Source organism: Engystomops pustulosus, chromosome 1, assembly GCF_040894005.1.
Source record: "Engystomops pustulosus chromosome 1, aEngPut4.maternal, whole genome shotgun sequence".
Lineage (NCBI taxonomy): Eukaryota > Metazoa > Chordata > Amphibia > Anura > Leptodactylidae > Engystomops > Engystomops pustulosus.
The window spans coordinates 252,766,311-252,789,162 of NC_092411.1; the positions used below are offsets into that span (position 1 = coordinate 252,766,311).

Below are 22,852 nucleotides of genomic sequence, written 5' to 3' on the forward strand. Positions count from 1 at the left end.
AGAAATGTGTAAATGGCCAGCGGATGGCCCGGAACAACATTTTCACCAAAACCAATAGCAAGGAAATACCTGAGGGTGAAAGAAAAAGAAATGAAAACTTAACTTTTACGAATCAATTAAAACTATCCTATAATAGGATAATCTGACATTGAGCAGAGCATACTATTAACCCCTTTACAACCTGGCTTTTTTTTGTTTTTGCATTTCCATTTTTCACTCCCCACCATCAAAAATCTTCTTTTTTATCATCAAAAATAACTTTTTTATTTTTACATGTAAAGAGCTCTGTGACGGCTTGTTTTCTGCATAACAAATTGCACTTCATAGAGACAGAATTTAATATTCCATCCCGTGTGCTGGGAAGTGGGAAAAAAAATTGAGAATGCAGTAAAATTGGTGAAAAAAATCTCATTTGCACCGTTTTCTTGTGGGCTTGGATTTTACGGCTTTCACTGTGCGCCTCAAATGACATGTCTGCTTAATTCTTTGGGTCGGTGCGATCACCGGGATATCAAATTTGTATAGGTTTTTATCATTTTTCATACATTTACAAAAATTAAAACCCCCTGTTTTTTTATTTTGCTATCCTCTGGTGCTAATAACTTTTACATACTTTGGTGTAAGGAGCTGTGGGTGGTGGAATTTTTTGCGACTGTTGATGACGTTTTCAATACTTCTATTTGTAGGACTGTACGGCCTTTTGATAACTTTTTATTGAAATTTTTAAATTTTTCAAAATGGCAAAAAAGTGCCATTTTCGACTATGGGGTTAAACGTAATGAAAACTGTTATTATATTTTGAAAAATCGGGCATTTTCAGATGAGGTGATACCTAATGAGTTTATGATTTTTACAGTTTATTTATATTTATATGACTTCTAAAGAAAGGAAGGTGATTTGATTTTTTTTTTTTTTACTTTTTTTAAATTTTTACTATTTTTCTGACTCCCTAGGGTACATTAACCCTAGGTTGTCTTATTGATCCTACCATATACTGCCATAGTAAAGTATGGCATTACATGGGGATTTTCTTCCTCATTCATTACAATGAGCAAATCGCACATTATGATGAATAGGTTAAAACGGCACAGCCAAGGGTCTTCTTAAGACCCGAGGCTGTCATGGCAACCGATCGCCAAGATTACAGACAAAAGCGATGGTCAACTGTGGGGAAACTCTCATGGGATATCCAGGCCAGGAACAAGAATACCAGCACTGCACCTAGTAGACCCTATGGCTATCAATCCCTGAACCCCCAATTGATTAACTGCCGCCCATACAAGGGCAGTACCAGAACTGACCCTAGGATACACTAGGAAGCCCTAGTACGCCCTAAAAACAGTATTGCATTGGGTCTACTAGAGAAATGCTGAATTTAATGAACGTGAAATAGCTAGTACTAACCATGCAGCACACAGACATGCCTCCAGAGTAAATAAAAGGTCTCCGCCCCCTTGGATATTATGAGCTTATTTCATATGTTTGAACTGAATAGAATGATTAAAAACACAAACATCATACAGATCAAAGATGACAGCAGCAATCAGTGGAGGTTTGTTATTTAGCGATTTGTGCATGGTAGCATTTCCTCTTTCAGCAAATAATTCATATTGTTTGTGTAAGGAAAATGTATACAATTTTCCAATATACTTTGTACAATGTACAGATTTTTAATACCATAGAGACTAATCAGAGCCATGTGTTATAATGAGCCATTCTCCTGTGTGATCATTGATAGAATTCTATCCACTTGACGTAAACATAGAAGAAGAGATCTAGAAAATGGTGAGGGATTTATCGTTGAAATATATTGGAAAATTGTATAACTTTTCATTGCACAAACATTTGCTAAAAGTTCAACCAATGAAAAATAGTTGGATTGGCAAAATGTGTGGTAGACAGAGGTTTACTTTTAGTAAAGTTAGCAGAAAGTCCAGTTCTTCCATGTTCGAAAATGTTGTCCCGTTATTGTCCAGAGCAATTTTTGCAATTTTGACATGTACAAATAAAACCAAAATGACAGCATAAAGAATTGCACTAAACCCCAACAATGCATATATTTTCTGAAGCAGACACTGAAGCCAGCCCCCAGTAGTATACAGCCTGCCCCCAGTAGTATACAGCACTGCCCAGCTTTCCCCCAGTAGTACACAGCACAGCCCAGCCTGCCCCCAGTAGTATACAGCACAGCCCAGCCAACCCCCAGTAGTATACAGCACTGCCCAACCTGCCCCAGTAGTATACAGCACAGTCCAGCCAGCCCCAGTAGTATACAGCACAGCCCAGCCTGCCCCCAGTAATAAACAGCACAGCCCAGCCTGCCCCCAGTAGTATATAGCACAGCCCAGCCTGCCCCAAGTAGTATACAGCACAGCCCAGCCAGACCCCAGTAGTATACAGCCCAGCCCAGCCAACCCCCAGTAGTATACAGCACTGCCCAACCTGCCCCAGTAGTATACAGCACAGTCCAGCCAGCCCCAGTAGTATACAGCACAGCCCAGCCTGCCCCCAGTAATAAACAGCACAGCCCAGCCTGCCCCCAGTAGTATATAGCACAGCCCAGCCTGCCCCAAGTAGTATACAGCACAGCCCAGCCAGACCCCAGTAGTATACAGCACAGCCCAGCCAGCCCCCAGTAGTATAAAGCACAGCACAGCCAGCCCCCAGTAGTATACAGCACAGCCTAGCCAGCCCCCAGTAGTATACAGCACAGCCCAGCCAACCCCCCGTAGTATACAGCACAGCCCAGCCTGCCCCAGTAATATACAGCACAGCCCAGCTCTGCTCCCCCGATCTCCACGCGGCTCGTCTTCTGGCTTCCGCGCCTGTCTTCTGTCTTCTCTCATACTAGGCGCCGCCCGGGAGAGAAACATGGCGGCACCCAGCATGATGTTAGAGTAGAAAGAAGACAGGCGCGGAAGCCAGAAGAGGACCCGCGCGGACGTCGGGGGAGCAGCTCTGCGCATTGGGGCCACCGGAGGGGGAGTTTATAAGTTTATTATTTTTTAAGTGGGGCGTGCTTGTGTGTAAGCCGAGAGGACGTTTTTCAGCACATTTTTTGTGCTGAAAAACTCGGCTTATACGCGAGTATATACGGTAGGTACCGTCATGTAATTTTGATTCAACGTGTAATATTTTATAAAAGAAATGCATAAAAATTGATTTTGATGAGAAAGAATGAGTCAGAAACAAAAAATATTTTCCTATTACCTCCTAAATGTAATAGATGAACATGTGTAGAGTTCATAGATACCTCAGTCATATATTCACATGAATAAATTATCATAAAATCAATAAAACTGAAATAACTAAAAACTGCCTTTCACATCTGATTTCAACCTGCCAAATATATAGAGATTAAATATAGTCATCTCTAAACTAAATACAGGCACCTCTAAAACCTACATAATTTTTGAAAGCAGACAACCTGTTTGGATAAACATTGGATGCCCTCATCCAACTCAATCCAACTGTGACAAACATAAATTATTAAGAAAGAAAATGCACAAATAGGTATGTAAAAATGAGTCAAAATGAGCAGATTTACATATACCACAATACACAACATCATCAAATTTACTCTCCCAAAAAGGCTAAAACAAAAGCCATGTAATATTTGGTTGCAATCCATCCAATGCACCAAGTAAAAAGCTCTTATCTTGTCAATATATTTTTTTCATAAAACACAAAACCTACTATGTATACAAACATAACTTTTTAATTAATTCACACAACCACCTTCATGCAACTATGCAGCAAACTTTGGTAAAATGCTAAAATTACATGAAAATTCTAAATGTCTATTTAAATATGTACAAATCCAGTTTACTTATATAAAGAACATGTACTTTCCTAAGAACAGTAACAGTAAGATGTTCATACATAACCCACGTGTTTATATTCAGAAAAATTAAAGCAAAGGGAATGTTGAATCTGCGTGGTGCACCAAACAATTTTCGCATAAATTGTACTGAGCTTCACACAGATACATTATTGTACATTCTTTTACACAACCGTAACTCAAATAATTAACTATATATCCAAAAAACAAGCTAATGTGATAACAAAGGTCACTTTAAGATGGGTATAATATGTACAACATTGTATCAGCAGTACAATAATGGAACCTTTCATGGTTCCATAAAAATTTGAGTAAGAACACCATAATGTAGTATAAATAACAGAGGGATGGTGTGAAATAAACACAATTTACTAAGGGCCCGATTTGCGGTTTCCCGACGTGTTACCCGAATATTTCCGATTTGCGCCGATTTTCCCCAGGATTTTGGCGCACAAGATCGGATTGTGGCGCATCGGCGCTAGCATGCACGCGACGGAAATGGGGGGGGGGTGGCCGAACGGAAACCCGACAGATTCGGAAAAACCGCCGCATTTAAAATAAAAAAAGTGTTGCGGGACTCGCGCTTACCTTCACTTGGTCCGGCTTGGTGAAGATCAGTGCATTCCGGGGAACTTCAGCGCAGCAGTGCCACTTGGTGGACGTCGGAGGAACTGCCTTAGTGAATCCCGGCCGGACGCGAATCCACCACAGAGAACGCGCCGCTGGATCGCGAATGGACCGGGTAAGTAAATCTGCCCCTATATTCACGAATGTGTGTTTGTTTTTCATTTTAAATGAAACTTTTTTGGGGCAAATTGTAAGTCACAATGTTAATATGTAGCCACATCAGGCGAAGAGGATTAAATGTTCATCTGTTCCCCTATTATGTAAAAACTGATCCTGTTGGCAGCCTGTTGGCTAAGAAGCTGGAGGGGAATAGCACATTTTATAGAGCTATTACTTTGGATCCCAGGCACCTAGAATCTTAGGGTTTTCTCAGAAAAAAGATAATCTCCTCTTTCAAATGAATCTATGACTGTGTTTCTCAGTGTGAGGGAACCTAAGATACTAACTGTTAAAGTGACTCTCAGGAGTGCTTAGTATAAATAAAAATCACACCAAAACTGTCACTTTAAACAGAAATGTCTCTGGATCCCTCTAACCTAGAAACACAATCCTAGATTCATATGAAAGAGGAGATTCTAGGTGCCAGGGGTCAAAAGTTATGGCACCTAGAGTCCAGATTGTATCTCATACGTTCTTGGTCATAGAGGTGCCACCCTGTGAATTTGTATGAGACATAAAAGGGTTAAAAGCGTGGTCCCAAGATAAACAATTTTCATCTATAAACAGAATCGACGCTTAACACAAAATTGGGAGAGAAAGTTTCAAGTACTGTTCTTAACTTTGTTCAGCATTGTTAGGACCCCCAGCCATCAGACAGTTATCACCTATTGATTTGGGGAAAACGCTATAATATTGAATAATTATAAGGTTCCATCATCATAAAGGTAATGGAAAGACAGATGGCCTATTTTTATACACTTAGAAACTATTGGAAGAACAAAGTTGCTAGAGGACACAAACAACTTCTTGGATTGGAAACTCTTATAATTGTATTATTACATGGCTGATTGCCTAGACTGGGAATATAGGATTTGCAATTAATATACTTTGTCTTAAGTCAATTGTGTGAGTCATAATCTGGACATGGCTTTAAAGTGGACCTGCTTTTACAAGATCAGGTTTAAATTATCAGTAAGGTTTGGTTTCTAATCCCAAATACATTAAAAATCGAACAGAGCACTGAAGCTTCTGGCAAAAAGCTCAACTCTTGAAATCGGAAACTAAGCTGAGATTGGTTATGATTTAGGGCTGACTCCTTCCACCATTTGCTCGGTATGTGTAAATTGTTATTAGTCTATGTGGACTGCAGTATCCTGCTCTACACTCAGCGCCGGTGACATGTTTTGTGTTCACGTTAAGGATTTATTGGCATGCCTGGTGATAATGCTGCTATATGTTACACTGTTATTGAGTGATTATATCATTCCATTGTATTAGTCGAGGAGAGGTTTTCATTTGGCGCTGCAGGTTCCTGGCTGACTACATGTATATTCATCCTTTAAAGATAACGCCTTTCTCCAATTTCTCCATTTTTTTTGAATTAACATTGTGGAATACCTCATCCACACCACATGCCATCCCAACTGTGCTAAGACCTTGGGATACTCTGTTTGATTTCTGCTCCTTTGTTTATTCCTCATAACTTCACTCACTTACATAGGATCTACTCTGATGAATAACAGACAAGCTTCCAATAGCCCAACACAACTTTTTTGATGTATAATTTTTTTTTTCAATGTTTTTGTTATTTTTTCCAGTTGGAAGGATACATGCAATGTTTCCTCTAATCTTTTTGGTCCACAACTTTAAGAATTGTTATGAAATCACCTTCCAGTTAAGTATCTGGAAACTTTGATGGCAAAAATATCTTATTGTTAGATCCTTAAAGGAATAGGTATTGTAAAAAATGCAAAAAAAAACTGCTTTGCTTTAACAGTAAAATTTGACTACAGTATCGGCGTCCCTATGGTTGCCCTAATGACATGCCATCCCGAGAAGGTCAATGTTGGCCAATCAGTGGTTACTTCTGAAAAAAACGGCACTTCATTGACTGACCAAAGTTTTTAGGCTGCATTAGGGGATAAATACTGTGATAAAATAGATTTAAATATACAAGTGGTTCCTGACTTAAGTGCACTCAACTTGCAGACAACCCCTAGTCACTATCTGACTCTCTGCTCACTATGACCTCTGGTGAAGCTCTCTGGATACTGGTAATTTACTGAACTTTAGCTCCAGACTGTAATGGTCAACATAAGGGTTATCAAAAGTGCCTGCAATGAAGCTTTATTATTAATCTTTGTTCCCAAAATTATGAAAGTCCTATAGTCAGAGGGGGAAAAAAATGGTAGTTACACTTACAAAATATACCAAATCTGACTTACATACTAATTCAGCTTAACAAAAAACCTACCCATATTGTAGGTAACCGGGGACTGCCTGTACATCAGTTTTACAAAAGGGCCTGGGGGTCTTCAAGTGGGTATTAAATCTTTATCTATATTAGCAAATTTGTGGAAATAATTTTTTGTGATTTACTTTAAAAAAATTGCAGTGCTTTTTTCATGATTCATATGGATGAAAAAAGGCTTTTTTTTGGTGATATATAGTATTATTTTTACAGCAAATTTCTAATTAAATGAGAATTACCATTATGAATGAATTCCCTATTTTGTGATGGTCATTTTGATATATAATATTTATTATTATGGGTAAATGGGGTGACTACTGCAATGTGTTTTAGCTTTATATATTCCCCATGATATCATAAAATACCCTTGGGGTGCATTTTTACAGTTTTCACATACACTTTTACATTTTAATTTATTTTATTAATTATTTATTTATAACACGTTTCCATTGTAACTGAGGCATCTGTAAGAGCCCCAGTTAAAGGGGGTAATAACCCCCTGCGGCAGATGTCTTGATCAGAGTTCTCTTATGAGACCCAACAGCTGGTTAACTCCTTTTTTACCTGGCGATCATGTGACTGCCAGGTCTGTAGAGACAGCAGTGGTGCCACTACATAGCACTGAGCTAGTGAGAAAAGGAGGAGGTAAAAGTGGTAGTAAAATGCTTTTATCTCCTCTCTAGTGCCCTGCTCCTGATCTGTGCAGGAGCAGGAGTCACAGCAGTAATACTAAAAAAAGTTGTAGCAGACTTGAGACCCACACAATCTGATGTCATAGGTCAGAGGGTGGTCAGGATCGAGCAAACCTTATTTTTTGTAATAGATACACACACAGCCTCCAGTAAGTAATGTGCCTCACACAGCCCCCCAGTAAGTAATGTGCCCACACAGCCCCCCAGTAAGTAATGTCCTCACACAGCCCCCCAGTAAGTAATGTCCTCACACAGCCCCCAGTAAGTAATGTGCCCACACAGCCCCCCAGTAAGTTATGTCCCCCACACAGCCCCCCAGTAAGTAATGTCCCCCCACAGCCCCCTGTAAGTAAAGTGCCCACACAGCCCCCCAGTAAGTAATGTCCTTACACAGCCCCCCTGTAAGTAATATGCCCACACAGCCCCCAGTAAGTAATGTGCCTCACACACAGCCCCCCAGTAAGTAATGTGCCCACACATCCCCCATGTTCTCCCCCTTCCCTGGCCCCTATTATGTCTCTCCCCTCACCTCACTGATGCAGCTCTGTGTACTGCTTTCCCCCTGCAGGTCATGTGATCATGACATCATCACAGGTCCTTCAGCCTCCGTGGAAACTCTCGGAGGCTAGGTCCTTGCAGGGGAAAGCAGCGCCTGCACTCGTTCTCATCACCATCTGTGTCCTCAGACACAGATCTTGATGAGAGAGGGAAGGAATCTCCCAGGCAGCGGGGCAGATGTCCTGCTGACCCGAGGAGATTCTGGGCACTGGCCAAAAGATCCGGGGCACGAGCCTTGAATCTTTTGACCTAGCGACGCCCCCGGTTCTAGCGATCCATTGAAGCTATGATGAGTGTCACAGGACAATTTATATTCATTACCAGGGTTAAAAAAAAGGGTCTCACAAGCTTGAGAATTAGAATCTGGTTAATGATCTCTTGTTTTTGAATGAATAAGCAGGAGGTAGGAAGGGAAACTGCAGGTACATATCTCTGCTGAAAAGTTACTTTAAGACCCGACTTACAGACAGCCACTAGTTAAAGACGAACCCCCTCACCCCACTCTGGTAAAGCTCTCTGGATGTTACTTTAGTCGCAGGCTGCAATGATCATCTGTAAGGTGTCTGTAATGAAGCTTTATTGATAATCCTTGGTCCCATGACAGCAAAAAATTTTGAAAATCCTATTGTCACTGGGGCAAAAAAAATTTGTCTGGAGGTACAATTATAAAATATACAGTTCCGACTTACATATAAATTCAACTTGAGAACAAACCTATGGAACCTATCCTGTACCTAACTTGGGATTGCCTGTATTGAGGCCTGAAATCCATTATTGGAAGCACGTATGATTAATAAAATTTGTTTCCTATTTCTAGAACATGGTGTATGGTGTAATTGGTTAAAAAAAAATAACTGGTCCTGTAGTTCTGTTATTTTACTTCCTAGTGTCTTACATACAGGAAATGGTTGGAGATTACTGCCAACCAATCACTGGCTGGAGTCAATACCTTAGCCAATTATCAAAAGGGTTATCTAGTCCTACTAAGTAAATGTTTTTGTTGGTATAATGCAAAGTTATACAATTTTGTTTATACTACTCTACTCTCTGTACCTGTTCCTTATACATCTAGACCTCTTCTTGCTGTCAATCAATAGAAAACTCAATTTCCAGCTTCCCGTAGATAGAAAATTTGTCCATGGTCATTATCCCTTTTTTCCTCCCTTTTTTTCCACGGTCAATGTTGAAAAACATGACAGCACATCTTGTGCCACCCAAGGAAAAGTAGATATCCAGATGTATCCTTTTCCCTATATATTTGAGGCTTCAGATTTTAAGGTATATAAGACAATTAGATGGAATATTTATTGGAAAAAAGTTCCATTTAACTCAAGTGCCTCTAGAGTGGAAAGGTCAAAGCACCCTTATTTAATGTTCACCATTCTTGATCTCAGGGTGGACTGCTATAGTACATGACCTTAAGACATGGTATTTGTCAGTCACACAACATAAGTTCCCCTGCTGTGTTATCTTTGATGCTCCTTATCCTTTTCCTTTTACTAACATCTATAGCATCTCACACTCTTTCTGTTTTTGAAGACTGATCCAGCGCTATTTATGTATGACCTAGTCATGTGGGGCATGAAGGAGGCAAAGGTGACTGATTTCATTACATTCTATAGTGACATTTTGGAAAGTGTGAAATTCCGATGTTTGAACTTCTGTTTACGATTTTTTAAAAAAATCCTTCTGAATTTTTGTAGTAAGATAAGATAAAAGCTAAACAAAACATTATAGCGAAGAAATACTAAGAGTTATCTTCCAGAATTTTAGTGTTATTTTTGTAAAGACGTGACCTTAGAAAATGTTAACACTTCCTAAGATGTTAAATTTGCACCAAATTTGGAATACTGTTTTCTATGACTAACTTTTCAGGGATATAAAGGATAGACTACACATTCTAATAATGTGACAGATTTATCATGATATAATTACAGTTACGTATCTGGAAGTGTTTAAGACCGTATATTTTAGGACAATTTTAGTGTTTCGGCTCCTTAAGCACACAAATGTCTTCGGAAAGGCAGAGATGGAAAAATTAAAAATACATTGCAGAGCCTTAGTGTTCAAAGTTGGTAGTGTGCTTAGCAGATGTTACCTGGTCAACTAAACCAAGTACAAGCGGTCCCCTACTTAAGGACACCCGACTTACAGACAACCCATAGTTACAGACAGACCCCTCTGACCTCTGGTGAAGCTCTCTGAATGCTTTACTATAGTCCCAGACTGCAATAATCAGCTGTAAGGTGTCTGTAATGAAGCTTTATTGATAATCCTTGGTCCCATTACTGCAAAAAATGTTTAAAATCCAATTGTCACTGGGGCCAATTTTTTTTGTATTAATCTACAATTAACAAATATACAGTTTCGACTTACATACAAATTCAACTTAAGAACAAACCTCCGGACCCTATCTTGTACGTAACCCGGGGACTGCCTGTATTCCCAGACGGTTTCCCATGTTGATACTTGGTAGCCCTACAATCCATCGTCGGCAGGCACAATCAGAATAGAAGGTTCATTCTGTGCTGAATGTGGGCTAAGGGGTTAAATGTTTTGGTGCAATCTGAAAGCCAAGTAACTGTGAAATCTGCGTCCTAATTTTTCAAAATGTCATAATCCACATGTGGATGTATTCAGAGGTGAAGACACAATACAAAACCATTAAAAGTAAGCATCAAACTTAGTAAAAATTGCAGAACACAAACATGTTGTAACATCAAACCCTTTAGAGTTCTAGAAATATTTTCGACATCATGTGAAAGAGCTTTCTGTCGTGTGTACACCTTTATGAAGTTCGCTGCCTCTTTTTAAGGTCTGTATTGTTTTGTTTGTGTAATTCATCCCTCCTTTATCCCACTCAGATGTGTTTACCATCTGCTCGGCCTGGACTACTTTAGTGAAGGGTCCTGGTGATGGTCATCAAGTTCTTCAAACAGACAGTTCTTATGAAAAAAATGAAGCTCTTTTAAACCTGGGTAAAAACAGTTCCAGATTTTCCTACAAAGAAAAACAATGTAATTGAAACCAATGAAATATTATAACACACTTATAAAAATGTGGACCAGGTACATCACATTAAACCTCTTTTTGCATCTTTTATTTTGCAGAGTATCCTTTCTACTTCATTTCAGAATTTACATATATAAGACTTGAAAGGAACAATGTTTGTGAGACTTTTGATAGAGTTTTCCATATTTGTTTATGGTTGGCTGGTTGGATGGTTTATGTGCGTCTGGTAGAAACGATATGCTGAATCCCACAGATTGCACACCTTGCACAGAACGGGAGTCTTTGCTTTATACAGAAATAGGCAGCAGGGTGGCTGAGTGGGTAGCACTTCTGCCTTGCAGCGCTGGAGTCCTTGGTTCTAGTCCCACCCAGGTCACCATCTGCAAAGAGTTTGTACGTTCTCTCTGTGTTTGCATGGGTTTCCTCCAGTTTCCTCCCACACTCCAAAACATACTGGTAGGTTGTTTAGATTGTGGGGACAGGGACAAATTTGTCATTCTTTGTGCAGCGCTGCGTAATCTGTGTGCGCTATATAAAAAAAAGAATGATTAAATATGTTGCAAGGACTCCCATCTGCCGGCAGAGCTGCCCTAATGTAACAGTTAATATAGTATCGCTGCTACTGTTGTGCTAGTAGACAGGGAGTCCTTGTATCATACCTATGTATTATGCAGGGACTTCCATCCTGTGCATGGTGTGCAGTCTTTTGGGTCTGGCCACCACTTAGGTCCATTTCCACAGGCTTATACAAGTATAAACCTGCCTATAAGAGTAGATGAAAGTCCATGAAAAAAGGGGGTGCAAAGACAATGGGACATAGAAGTTGGAAGAGGAATGTTATAACCTTCCTTAGGGTCATATCTTAGCTTTTCTTCCAGTACAGCATTGCTCAAATGTCCTGAATTGTAATGGGATATTGACACCATTGTAAATAGAGTACATGTCACAAAATGTGTATGGGCAGTGGAAACCCTCCTGGTTTTGTATTTTTGAAACTTACTCCCCCAGATTCTCATAGTGATTTCATGGGGCTAATCAGCTTGTGGCTATGTGCCATAGTATCCACACTGTTCTGCTGTGGAAGCCTTGGCAAATATAAAAGTGCATCTCCTATTTCTCTGTGAAATCAAATTAAATACCCTGCATGAAAAAATTGCTACATCAATTTGTCAAGCTCTGTGCAGAGCTGTGTAATCTGTGTGCCCTATATAAATACAGGAATTATTATTGTTATTATATGCACAGTACATGGAAACAGTGCAAATCCCTATAAAATCAATGAAAAATGTATTTTAAATATTATTTAAATGGAACCTGCCAGGGTTATTTACGGCACTAAACCACCCACAGGTCCTTATGGACCAGTGGTTTAGTGTACCAAATTGCCCTGTATGAGTTTTAAGCATCCCTCATTCCCTTGGTACCTGTGCGATCTAGCACGTACAGCTGGCAAGTGCCGTAAGGTGCCAGAGAAGGATGTTTTGATGAGAGTCCAATATGCCTCATCAGTCTCACATCTAAGTAAGTATAAAAGTTTATTTTTTCATTTTGACGTGTAGTCGGTTAAGGTTCCCAAATCTACCTGACAGATCTTCTATAATGCTGATGTCAGATCAAAATATTCATTGAATATCACATATAACTATTTTTGTGCAAGCATGAAAACTACATAGCACATTTAAAAAGAACATCCTAAAAAATTAATTGTAATTTTATGTCGGAACTATTAAATGGGTTTACAGAGGTGTAAAATTATGCAAAGATTCTCATGAGGGCCTCTTACTAAATAAAACTGTGCTCACCATTATTTCCGCAGCTCCATAGCACCACTCCCAAACCTTTTCACACCCCACTTCCTGTTTCTTCTTTGGATCAGAATCCAAATCCTTCTACTGCGATTTCTGCCTCAGAGCACAAATCTTAGACAAAATCTTTTACAAAGTGGGAAAAAATGACAATGGAAAGTAGGCATTAGAGAATCCCCACCCAAACAGCAAACCATTAAAAAACTGTAAAAGAACTCCAACTGAGGTAACTTTTAATAATTGAAAAAATGTCGGAATCTGGAATGTTTGGCATGAATACTACAATAGATTATTTAAAATATAGGGTTTCCAGTTACAGTGGAACATGGTCAAAAAGGTACGACTCCCTGATGATACTGGAATTGGATGAGCATGCCATTATTTTAATATTTTGCACATTGCACCAGGCTGGAGAGGAAATAATAACCAATGGGAAATGAAGTCACCACTTTAGAAATACATAAAATTTAGCAGATGTTTGTATTTCTTTGCATAGATGTTGACATTTTGTGTTCCACCTATAGAAAAATTCAAAGGAGTCATTTTGTTCTATCGTGGTTAACTGTGCACCAGAAGATATATCTTCAGTGTAGAAATGAATCGGATGTAAAACTGAATAATAATAAAGGTTAAATATGGATAGCCTCCCTCTGTATCCTCAGTAGGGGACTTAATTCCTTGTCAATAATGCAACACGGCATCCATAAGGTCCATATAGGTCAACAAATATAGTTTTGACTATAGTGACAGGTTGTATGGGAGAATTCCATTTGTTACTTTGTTACTCACTGATATGGAAGCCCAACAGTCCCCAGTGTAGTCAGAGAAGCCTTACATTAGGGGCTTATTTTATGTAATTGTCCTGCACCTTTGTCCTTTTTGGTTAATGGTAAGCTGGTCTGGTTCTGGAGACTTAGCAGGGACACCTCTAGTTAGGTAATTGGTTATGTTTGGAGAAGAAATGGCTTATACAAGTGCTACCAGAGGAAGAATAATGGGTCCAGTAGAGGAATAGAAGAGTGGTCCCCTGGTTCACCCATGAGGAAGCCACATCAGGAGGCGATACGCGTGGGGCTCCATCAGCCCTTCCTGCACTGTTCCCTACATATGGTAATTATAGTTGTTAGCATAGTTATGGACACACCACTGAGTCCCAGTATCTTGCTGCTATTATTTTTATGGTCTGATGAAAACTGTATCAATGTTGAAACACATACCCTCACAAGAAAAAGATCTTAACCATACACTCTACTGGACCCATTATTTTCCTTTGGTAATGTCCCCTATCATAAACCCATTTTTTCTTTAAACATAACCAAAGTAAAATAATAGAAGCCCGACCAGAGAGATGAACTAACTTAATTATATTTGTCAAACTATTAATTCTTTTCATATTATTTTCATGGAGTCTCCTTATGCCACTTTTATAAATTTACAAATTAAAGTGGGGCAGTCAGCTCAAATGTTTTCTGTTGTGGGCAATGTCATGTTCTATAACTAAGGCCCACATAAGGTGGACATACACATTAGATAAATGTCAACCAGACTTATTGAGCATGGCAGGGCCGAGCGACTATCGTGCTGTATAGATGTGTTCCAATTGTCTGCATTTGTCAGATTCTGGAATAGATAAAGGTCAGATACGTTGGTTCGCAACATACCAAATCTTTTTCTTACTGTAAAGCAGCTGTATCTAACAGATATTGTGCAATTGTAAGGGGGATAGACAGGAATAACTGTTATCCAAACTATTGTTTGGTATGGCCTTTGAAGTATATGGCCTTATCATTTATTTCTCAATCAAAAGTTTCAGACTCAAAAGCCGCGGCACAATTTTGCGCCCAAAAGAAAAAATGTAAGTGGTAGAAAACCGCCAAAATGGTGATAACGACAATTCACAAGACACAAGAGGCACATCGATGGAAAAAATTTCAGCCTGTTTTCCGTTTTATAGTCAATAATGAATGCCCCCTCCAATGACTCCAATTGGTGAGTTTCAACTCTCACCTTGGATTAGAGTAGTGCATGCTGTGATTGTCTTTAATAGGATCTGATCATGACTGGGAAAAACATCTGAGATGTGCATAGCCCAATACAATATCAATGAGTAAGAGTTTTGTTCTAATGCCGTCCGATGTAGACTAGGACAGAACTCATACAAGAAAATCGTTTGTAAGGAACCTTAGAGAAAGGCTGTAAAACACTAAAGGGGAAAATAATTGGATAGTGTAACTACATATTTAACATTTTTCTGATGAATTATTATATATTTCTCAAGACAGCTGAGGGGGAGAGGGAGTTCTAAGGAGTGAACGTAAATCATCGTAACGCTGTTCAGTGCTGTAGGGTAAGAAATGAATATTTGGATACATTAATGTTCATTAGTTCATAGAATATGATGTCCTCTGATATTTTCCTAACCCCATTCATGCTGTGTTTACAGCAGTCAATGACACTGATTTCCTCTCTTCATCTACTTGCCTCCCAGCAAGAAAAAGAAAAATATCTGGAGTATGATACGCTCCCAGAACATATCTCAGTCTCCTAATAACAGGGCATGACTAAAAATAGTCCTCCCAAGAAATGCCTGGGATATATTTACACACAAGTGAATTACAGCACAAGCAAAACTGATTAAATTTACAAAGCCTTAAAAAGAGAAAGAATATTAGATTATAGAATGAACTCAACTGGGCCATACAAATCATTTCGTTTGACTTATGTCAGAAGTTCTGCTGAGAAAATAGCAGAAATCAAAGCATCGGCATGGGATTCATCTGAGGATGTCATCTACTCCGGGCTACAAGGGTAACCTGGTCAAGGATGCTAAATAATTCATAGAAAGCATAGGCTTTCATTTATCTCAGGACAAAAAAACATCACATGACTTCCTTGATAGCATCAACCTGCTGCTGCCAACTTCTAAATATACCATTGGGTAGAACGGTGCCCTTTCCCAAGCCAATAGGGAATGAGATAATCTTTAAATACATGACATTTAGAAGCTGATGAGGAGGAAATGTTATCTCAGCTCAGGAAACTGAATTGGTAACAGTAACCTATTAGCAATTCATGTAGAATATCCAGACGTGATTCTATGTACAATATTCTTAAATCCATGGAAAATATCAGGATATTAAAATAAGGCCTTGATGTCTGACAAGTTATCCTTTTCCTGTTGTATTGCACTCTCTTAGATCTTAGGTTTATGTCTTACTATTTGTGCATTATTATTGGTTAATTCCTGTCAAGCAGTCTGTAGCAGGGATGAGTTGGGTTTGAACCATGCCTACAACTAACATGTTGTCTATAGCTTTTCTCTGATATGATTGTACAACATAGCATAGCTGTAACACCGGCATCGAGTCTGGCTTCAGCACCATCCTTTCTCTATAAAGTATGTGAGAGGATTTGCTGTTGACTAGATTCTTTTACTTGTCTTGCATTCTGTCTTGCACTGGTCAGAACGTTGCTCTATTCCTGGTTTTCTTAATTGAACTCCACCATACCCATCTTTCTCCTGCTTTCTCCATTCACAATTTTCCCTTGCTTGTCTGTTTTCTGTTTTGCTTAGATGTTTAGGTGGGGGGGGGGGGAGTTCACATCACATGTGGAACATGGTTCTGATATCCCATAAAATGATAATTTGCCCTCTTCTTAGTGCCTTCTATAATTCTTCTCTGGACCTGGCTAGTGTGTTCTGTATATTTCTGACCTTGTTATTCTGCTTATTCTGTTTTGTTTACCTCTTTACCTTCTGTTTGACTTCTTGTTCATATTGTGAAAAGTCCCCTTTGTTGACCCATATATATATAAACCTCCTCCTGTTTTTTATGTGTCCTGTTTTTGGCTCTGTGTTTAACTTTGTGGCAGGAAGGAAACATTGTCCAGTTGTAACCTACCCTTAAGGGTAGGATCGATAATTAGGTTGGGACAGCTGGGTGGGTTAAGCAGTAGCTCTCACCATCTGTGTCTTTCCTTACTTTTTCCTTTTGGTTTTACGTTCAGCAGCATTACAATAGCTCTGTGCAAATTGCAATACGCAAAGAGTTGTACTATGGCACCCATAGAAGTTTCTGATGCCTTACTGTATTTCATTATGCCTCTCATTCCATGTTTTTACTTAAAATTTCCACATGTATCTGTTAAAGTTAATATGCATCAAAGTATATTACATTACAAAGCTACAAAGGATCACTGAGGTGAAGGCTACTTTGCTTGCAAACAGCTTCAATGCACATGGCTCTGCTGCATGCAGAAGCCCAACATAGATTAGTACACATGTAGCAAACTGTAACTGGGCATTCCATGATGAAGCAAACTTTAAACCAAGATTTGTCAAATCACATTTCTTTGTAAATGGCATTATACTACTTGGCGTATCTTATGTATTTTGTGTTAGAAGAAGAGTTGAATTTAGCGGTTGCTAAAGGCAACGCGCACTCCAGACCGCGGGGAGCACAGTAAGGCAAATGGATGCGCCTGCGACCCGGGATGTGGATCGCAGGAGCACCAGTTCCCGTGACAATACAGAATTCATTCAAGTAATAAAACAGTAGAAATAAAACATTTCTATAACAGGTTTGTTCTTAAGTTGAATTTGTATGTAAGTCGGAACTGTATATTTTATCATTGTAATCCCAGACAGAACTTTTTTGGTCTCTGTGACAATTGGATTTTAAAAATGTTAGAATCAGGATTAACACTAAAGGTTTATTACAGACGCCTCTGATAACTGTTATAGTGGTTTATTGTAGCCTAGGACTAAAGTACAGTAAATTACCAATATCCAGAGGTCTGTTTGTAACTAGGGGTCGTATGTAAGTCGAGTGTTCTTAAGTAGGGGACCACCTGTATAATAAAAACTATTGTTAGCTAAATAGAATTTGAAAATCTTTGAAACTTTAACCAATAACAGTTATGTCAAACTGATTTTTCAACTAAATAAAATTTAGTTTTGTGTTTTCTAAATGTGACTTTAATATGGCTTGTATGTTTGTATAAGCCATAATAAATTCCCCCATAGTTTATTCACAGTTCATACCTATCTTAATATTCCTGCTTATAAAATGCAAATAATTAAAGGGATGTTCCCATTTCAGCATATTAATGTTATACGATTTACCAATATACTTTCTGTATCAATTCCTCACGGTTTTCTAGATCTCTGCTTGCTGTCCTGCTATAGAAAGCTTCTATGTTTACTTCCAGTGGACAGAAATCTGACCATGTGTAAACAAAATTGGGATTTGTGTTTATTAATCTGACCATGGTCACATTGGACCATGGTGCACGGTTCGTTAGCATCATGCAGAGTAATCAGAGCTGTGTGATATAACGAGCCATGCACCTGTGTGACCAAGTGGACAGAAATCTGATCATGAAGTAAATGAAGTACAAACCCTGTTTCCCCTAAAATAGGCCTCCCCTGAAAATAAGACCTAGCGGCAGCCATTGCAGCAGCTCCGCCCATGTCATGCATTAGTATTAGTAGATCATTTAGATACTACAAGAGGTTGTGACATGAGGGAATAAATCTTGGGATAAAATCTGTTGCACTGCAAATGTGATACAAGCAGCTACCCGGACAAGAAGTGCTGACAAGAAGGGGTTATTTAAGGAAAGTGCTATTGCTAAACATGAGAGATTGGGGCCAAAAAGACATCCCCTGAGAATAAGACCTAGTACCTGTTTAGGAGCAAAAATTAATATAAGACAATGGGGGTCATTTACTAAGGGCCCGATTCTCGTTTTCCTGACGTATTACCCGAATTTTTACGATTTCCCCTGAATTGCCCCAGGATTTTGGCGCACTCGATCGGATTGTGGCGCATCGGCGCTGGCATGCACGCGACGGAAATCGGGGGGCATGGCCAAACGAAAACCCGACGGATTCGGAAAAACCGCCGCATTTTTTTAAAAAATGTGTCGCGGAGCTTGCACTTACCTTCACTCAGCCCGGCTCGGTGTATTCCAGTGCGTTTCGTGGAACTTCAGCGCAGCAGCACCACCTGGTGGACGTCGGAGGAACTGCCTTAATAAATCCCGGCCGGACCCGAATCCACCGCAGAGAACGCGCCGCTGGATCGCGAATGGACCGGGTAAGTAAATCTGTCCCAATGTCTTATTTTCCGGGAAACAGGGTAGAAGCTTTATATCGAAGGGCAGATTTTGGGTGTCTTCGTCTTACCATATTCCAAGCGCACTGACAGATGTATAAGGTGTTGTATATTTTGGGTAGGGATAGGGCCTAACTTTTGTTTGTGGAGAATCCCCTTTAAAGTTCCTCATTGATGATGATGATGACTATAATGAATGTATTTTCTTATACAATTATAACATATCTGTTTATTTAGAGGCATATGTAAGAGTTAAAGTTCACAAAAACAGCAGCTATTTGGGCACTGTCACATTCCCAAGTAAATGTGAAAATGAATAACTATTAATAAACCATTTTAGGTTTCTACACCAAGATTTGAGTAGAATCGTACAAGCCCTGAATAGATTTCTAATTTTGGGACCCCAAGGAAATTTACAGTGGGTACGGAAAATATGCAGAACCCTTTACATTTTTAACTCTTTGTTTCTTTGTAGCTAATTGGTGAAATAAAAAAAATCCTTTTTTATGCTTATTAACCCCTTATTGACGACCTAGACCTTTTTTGTTTTTTCATTTCCATTTTTCACTCCTTACCATCCAAAATCTATAACTTTTTTATTTCTACATGTAAAGAGCCCTGTAATTGCTGTTTTCTGCAGAACAAATAGCACTTTATAGTGACGGTATTTAATATTCCATGCCGTGTTCTTGGAAGCAGGGGAAAAAATTCCAAATGCAGTAAAATTGGTGAAAAAACGCATTTGTGCCATTTACATTGTGGGGTCGGTGCGATCATGGGGATAACAAATTTGAATTGGTTTGAATACTGTACAAAAAAATCTTTTTTTGATTTTGCCATATTCTGGTGCTAATAACTTTTTTATACTTTGGTGTACGGAGCTTTGGCTGGTGTAATTTTTGGGACTTTTGATGATATTTTCAAAACTTCTATTTTTAGGACTGCACAGCTTTTTTAATCAATTTTTTAAACATTTTTTATATTTTTCAAAATGGCAAGAAAGTGCAATTTTCGACTTCGGGTGCAATTTTCTGTTACAGGGTTAAACGGCATAAAAAACAGTTATTATATTTTAATAGATTCGGAATTTTGGGAAGCGTCGATACCTGATGTGTTTAGGATTTTTACTGATTATTTATTCATTTGCATTTTTAGGGGGTTTTTTTATATCATTTTTTTTCCACTTTTTCTTATTTTTATTTTTACTATTTTTCAAATCCCCTAAGGTACTTCAACCCTGTGTTGTCTGATTGATCCTACCATATACTGCCATACTACAATGAGGATTTTCCTCCTCATTCATTACAATGTGCGAATTCGTACATTGTAATGAATAGATCAGATCCAGACAGCCTCGGGTCTACTGTCATGGCAACGGATTGCCCCCCCCACCCATGACGTCATGGAGATCGACAATCTTCACCAACTTTGTCAGCTTTGCCAGCGGTGATTTACGGGTTAACACCCGTGATTGCTGCTAGCATCGATCTTGGGTGGTACCAGTAAGTGTTTGCTGCAATATGCAGCAAAGCCTGTGAGCCCTCTGCAATTACCTGCAGTTGACACGTGCCGTACTATTAATGTACACTCTACACCCCATCTTGACAGAAAAAAACAAATGTATAAACCTGAAATATCACATGGTCATAAGTATTCAGCTCCTTTTCTCATTATTGAGTAGAAGCAGCTTTTGGGCCAGTACAGCCATGATTCGTCTTAGCAATGATGCAACAAGTTTTTCACACCTGGATTTGGGGATCCTCTGCCTCTTCCTTGCATATCCTCTCCACTTCCCTCAGGTTGGATGGTGAACGTTGGTGGATGCCATTTTCAAGTCTCTTCAGAGATTCTCTATTGGGTTTAAGTCAGGGCTCTGGCTGGACCAGTCAGGAATGGTCACAGAGTTGTTCTGAAGCCTCTGCTGTGTTATTTTTATTCTGTGTGCTTAGGGTCATTGTCTTGTTAGAAGTTGAACCTTCGGCTCAGTCTGAGGTCCCCAGCACTCTGGAAGAGGTTTTCGTCCAGGATATCTCTGTACTTGACCGAAATTCATATTTCCCTCAATTCCAACCAGCCGTTCGGTCCCATCTCCTATAGATGTTGCCACCACCACGGGTCACTGTTGGGATTATATTAGGCAGATGATGAGCAGTCCCTGTTTTTTTCCGCACATACTACTTAGAATTAATACCAAGAATTAAATCTTAGTCTCATCAGACCAGAGAATCTTATTTCTCATAGTCTGGGAGTCCTTCATGTGTTTTTTTCAAACTGTATGCGGCTTTCATATGTCTTGTAATGAGGAGAGGCTTCTGTCAGCACACTCTGCCATAAAGTCCTGACTGGTGGAGGTTGCAGTGATATTTGACTTTGTGGAACTTTCCAAACTTTCCTCTCCCTACTGCATCTCTGCAGCTCAGCTTCAGTGATCTTGGGGTTCTTCTTTACCTCTCCCACAAGAAGAGTTTGGCTGATCGCGGAAAAGTTGTGGTCGTCCCAAACTTCTTCCATTTAAAGATTATGGAGGCCACTGTCATTGTAGGAAACTTTAGTGCTGTAGAAATTCTTTTTTAACCTCTGTGCCTTGAAACAAATCTCTGAGCTCCTTGGGCTCAGTTTCTTAGAATTCAGGATTATCATGTGTTCTGACATGCACTGAGAGCTGTCCAGTCTTATATAGACAGGACTTCCCAATCAAGTCCATTTATGTTTTTTTCTGGGGTGCAGAGTGTACATTAATAAGCCAAAAAAATAACTACCGGTATTTTGATCTTAGCAATTGGCTGAAATGAAACAAGCAGTGAAAATTTTTTAAAGGGGGTCTCAATACTTTCCATAGCCCACGGTATGTCAAAGATCCTCTTAATAGTCTACCCTGAATGGCAGAACATGAAGTCTTTTACTCCTGCTCTACTGTAGTTGTGGTAGTTGTGGTTTGTTACTGTTCAAATCTAGGTGAGACCTGTAAAGGATTTATATTGATATTTCATACATACAAAATCATTTAATATTTTTTTCTCTCACATTCCTAGTTGTGGTATGAAATGCTTGGTTCCTCATAGTATAACAGCAGTCTTTTGCAGAGGTTTTGCAAATATTTTATATTAACAGTTTCTGGAGATACTTAGTTCTCAGCTGGAAAACTCCCCGGCTTATTCAACGAGATTGTGAATTGTAGTTACTTTTTAAAAAGGTTACCCAGACCCATAAATTTTGCTGCAATGATAGAAAGTATAAAACAAAATAAAAGTAGTCATACCTTACCAATAACTTTCCGCTCCTGGGCCAGCAGGTGCTAGATCTCGTGCCTCTGTTCACCTTGCTTCAATGATAATGTGTTGACATGATAAATGGACACTGGATCCTAACCCTGGCAAGTGCATCTGAGGGTTTCTTTGGTCACAAGAGAAAAGAACTGTGAGAGTCATGGAATATGGACTCTATAGACAGGGTTCCCATCTTTGGATGCTCCTTTATAAGTCAAAGGGGAGTCCCAGTTACAAAGAATGAGCCTGGACTGTTAATGATATTTGATGCAAAATAAATGTGTATATTCAACATGACCTCTCAGTATAACATTGTGTTTTCTATAGTATCTTCCATGAATTGTGGGTATGTAAATCATGCACAAAAGTGCATGTTTCATATACTGGTTTATTTTTGAAAAAAGCAAAAACAGACAAAAAAACATCCAGTAAATCAATGGCCAGCAATTTCTCGACTGCATTGGTGCCTTAATTCACTACAAACTTTAGAGGCAGTTTGTAATAATGCTGAAACTTAGCTTT

General features: G+C 39.2%; 1 protein-coding gene across 2 annotated transcripts in view; it reads left to right on the forward strand.

Moving 5' to 3' along the window:
* CORIN (corin, serine peptidase) overlaps positions 1–22,852 on the forward strand; it is a 154,433-nt gene that overhangs the window by 36,239 nt on the left and 95,342 nt on the right. The window lies entirely within an intron of this gene.